Below are 4,495 nucleotides of genomic sequence, written 5' to 3'. Positions count from 1 at the left end.
CATCTTTTAAATAAGTTGTGCCTTCATTTTCATTGAATTTTAGGAAGACTTTACTTTCTTATTTTTTTTAATTCATCCCCTGACCAAGCTGTTGAGTAGAGAGTTGTAACTTTCCATGTGTCTGTAGGCTTTTTGTTATTTCTATTGTTGTTGAGGACTAGTTTTATTCCATGGTAGTCTGATATGATACAAGGGATTTTTTTGATCTTCTTGTATGTGTTGAAGCTTGCTTTGAGCCCTACTTATGGTCAATTTTAGAGAAGGTTCCTTGAGGTGCTGAGAAGATGGTATACTCTTTTGAGTTTGGGTGAAAAGTTCAGTTGACTTCTATTAGGTCCATTTGATTTAGTGTCACTATTTCCCTATTTACTTTCTTTTAAGATGATCTGTACCTTGGTGAGAGTAGCGTGTTGAAGTCTAACACTATTAAGGTGTTAGGATAGATGTGTGGCTTAAGCTTTAATAATGTTTGGTTTATAAATGCAGGTGCTCTTGTAATTGGGTCATAGAAATTCAGGATTATGATCCTTTCCTGGTAAATTTTTCCTTTAATGAGAATTATGTGACCCTCCTCATCTCTTTTAATTAATTTTGGTTTAAAGTCTATTATATTACTCCAGCTTGTTTTCTGGGTCCATTTACTTGAAAAGCCTTTTCAAAGCCCTTTACTCTGAGATAGGGTTTAACTTCGTTGCAGAGGTGTGTTCCTTGGATGCAGCAAAAAGTTGCATCCTGTTCCTTCAACTATTCTGTTAGTCTGTATCTTTTTGTTGGAGAGTTGAGCCTGTTGATGTTGATAGGTCAGAATGACCAATGAATGTTTTTTATTTTTATCGTGGAGTTGGTGGTGATGGTGGGTTTCTGTGTTTGTTTTCTTTTAATTTTTCGTAGTGTATTTATCAATATTGTATGCTTTCTTGGGTGTAGTTGATTTTGTTATATTGGAATTTTCCCTCTAGTATCTTCTGTGGGGCTGGGTTGCTGTGTAGGTATTATTTAAGTTTAATTTTGTTATGGAATAATGTGTTTTCTCCATCTATCTTTATTGAAAATTTTGCTGGGTATAGTAATCTGGGATGACATCTATGGTCTCTTAATGTCTGCATGACATTTGCCCAGACCCTTTTGGTTTTCACATTTTCTGTTGAAAAGTCTGGTGTGATTCTGATAACTCTACCTTTATATGTTACATGGTGTTTTCCCCTTGTTTCTTTTAATATTTTTTCTTTGCTCTGTAGATTTTCTGTTTTGTCTATTATGTGTCATGAGGAGTTTGTTTTCCAGTCTATTCTGTTTGGTGTTCTGTAGGCCTCTTGTATGTTTATGGACTTCTCTTTCTTTGAGTTGTGAAATTTTTCTTCTAAGATTTTTTTGAAACTATTTCTGGACCTTGGAGCCTGTAATCTTTTTTGTCTATTCCTATTATTCTTAGGTTTTCTCTTTTCATGTTGTCCTTGATTTCTTGGATGCTTTTTGTAAGGATCTTTTCTAATTTCATGTCTTTTTTGATAGATACATTGATTTCTTCAACTGTGTCTTCAGTGCCCAAGATTCTGTCCTCCATATTGAATTTTTTTGGTGATGCCTACCTCTGTGGTTTCTGATCTCTTCACTAGGTTTTTCATCACCAAGAGAATCTCTGTGTGTTTTTTCTTTGTTGATTCTAATGCCATTTTCATGTCTTGCACCATGTCCTTCATCTGTCACTTTTTGGATTTCTGTCTGTGATGGCCTCTGTTTTTTTGTTCGTTTCCCCTCTCTATACCTCTATATGTGCCTTTAAATGTTCCTTTATTTGTTTGGTTGTTTTTGTCTTTATGTCTCTGAGAGCCTTGTTTGTATCCTCTTTATGTGTCTCTAATACCTGGATAAGCATAGATTTGAGATCATTTTCCTGTGTTTGTGATGAATTAAAATATCCGTTGGTACTTTGGGGTTTCTGGTGAAGCCATGATGTTCTGATTTCTGTTGGATGTGTTCTTATGCCAGTCTCTAGCCATCTGCTTATCTCTAAACTTCTCTGTTTGTTCCTGTAGCCTGTACTACAGAATGGATCCACCTGTCTCTAGAGTCTGGAGTATTCTTCAGGAAGATGAGAGAAGTCCACTGGTTTGAGGGTGGATGATGTTGTTTCAAATGTAGTTAAGAGAGGAAAGTCCCAGGCACATGTGCCCTAGTACAGGAATGTGCATGGAAGTGTATTTTGGAGGACTGGGTGCTAGTGTTTAAAGACGCCTAGAAAGATGGATGGTAAGCACAGGTGGAGGTGCTGGCATGGTTTGTGGGCACAGTGCTAATGTATAGGGGCCCTGAATGCCTCAGTTGCACACAGGCTTGTTGTACTCTTTTCCAGGCACTAAGATCTGTCTGGGTTGCACCATCTTGACTCCAGGATTTGTTTGCCTGGACTCCACTGGGAGACCTACAGAACAGGGACTTCAATGTTTAGAATGTTGTCCCAGGGCTGCCTATGTTGTCCACAGTGGTGTTGTGAGTTTGGAGGAATCTGGGGCTCTATATGCACTCACTTGAAGGTGTTCTCACTCATTTACAGACCTCTGAAGAGAGCACAGGGTAACACTCTGTATCCCCCATTCCCTTAGGCAAATTAAAGGGTAGGATATCCATCAGTGGTGTCCACTGTTTGGCTACCAGGCAGTCAGGCCAATAGTTGGGACTGCCAACTCAGTCACAGAGCTGGGAAGCTCATGCTTGGGGCAGAGGCAGTTGCTGGGTTAAGGGAAAGTGCAAGAGGTCGAATGTTTGACACTCACAGACCTCACAGATGTCCACAGGTGATCTGAATCCAAAATGTCCCAGCTCAAAGGTAGCATCTAACCCAGGAAGCCTTAATGTTGATGCTCTAATTTCAGCTGAACCTTCACTCACCAGTTTCAGAATTTCAGAGTCTCTGTCCCTCAGATAAGGTGCATGCTGTTACCTGCCATCTTGGAGGTCCCAGATATAAGTATTTTTTCATATATATATATATATATATATATATATATATATATATGTGTGTGTGTGTGTGTGTGTGTGTGTGTGTGTGTGTGTGTGTATAACAGTTTATTCACTTTGTGTACCAGCTGTAACACCTCCCTTGTTCCCTCTCAATCCCATAATCCCTCCCTCATCTTCTTCCATGCCCATCCCCAAGTCCACTGATAAGGGAGTTCTTCCTCCTCTTCCCTCTGACCCTAGGTCAACAGGTCTCATTAGGACTGGCTGCATTGTCTTCCTCTGTGGCCTGGTAAGGCTGAAATCCCTCAAGAGTAGGTGATCAAAGAGCTAGCAACTAAGTTCATGGTAGAGACAGTCCTTGTTCCCATTTCTAAGGAACCCAATTGGAGACTGAGCTGCCATGGTCTAAATTTGTGTAGGGGTTCTAGGTTATCTGCATGCATGGTCCTTGATTCGAGTATCAGTCTCAGAAAAGATCCTGGTGCGCAGAGTTTTTGGTGTTGTTGCTCTCCCGTGGAGCTACTGTACCCTCCAGGTCTTTTATCTCCAACTCTTTTCATTAGATTCCCTTCACTGTTCCCAAAGTTTAGCTATAAGTCTCAGCATCTGCTTTGATACCCTGCTGTGTAGAGACTTTCAGAGTCCCTATGTGATAGGCTTTCTGTCAAGTTCCCTGTTTTCTCCCTCTTTTGATGTCAGTCCCATTTGCCTTTCTGAATGAGAATTGAGCATCTTACCCAGGGTACTCCTTTTTGCTTCTTTTGGTGTTTGTATTTTAGTATGTTTATCCTGTATTATTAGCTTCTGTAAAGCAAAGGACACTATCATCAGAACAAAATGACAGCCTACAGACTGGGAAAGAATCTTCACCAATCCTATATCTGACAGAGGGCTACTATCCAGAATATATAAAGAACTCAAGAAATTAAAAAGCAACAAATGAACTAATCCAATTAAAAATAGGTTGCAGATCTAAACAAAGATTTTTCAATAGAGGATTATCAAATGACAGAGAAACACTTAAAGAACTGCTCAATGTCCTTATTCATCAAGGAAATGCAAATCAAAACGACCCTGAGATACCACCTTACATCCATCAGAATGGCTAAGATCAAAAACTGAAGTGACAAAACATGCTAGAGAGGATGTGGAAAAAGGAGAACCCTTTGCTATTGATAGTGGAAATGTAAAATTGTACAATTTTGGAAGTCAATGTGGCACTTTCTGAGACAATTAGGAATAGTGCTACCTCACAATGCAGCTATATTTTCCTAGGCATATATCCAAAATATGCTCACGTATACAACAAGGATATTTGTCTAACCATGTTCATAGCAGCTTTTTTGTAATAGCCAGAATCTGGAAACAACCCATATGTCCCTCAGTTGAGGAATGAATACAGAAATTGTGGTACTTTTTCACAATGGAATACTACTCAGTAATTAAAAAGAAAGAAATTATAAAATTTGCAGGCAAATGATGGGATCTAGAAATGATCCTTTGTGAGGTATCCCAGAAGGAGAAAGACACACAT

Source organism: Psammomys obesus, unplaced genomic scaffold (genome assembly GCF_907164565.1).
Source record: "Psammomys obesus unplaced genomic scaffold, mPsaObe1.curated_primary_1811, whole genome shotgun sequence".
NCBI lineage: Eukaryota > Metazoa > Chordata > Mammalia > Rodentia > Muridae > Psammomys > Psammomys obesus.
This window is presented reverse-complemented; position numbering follows the sequence as displayed.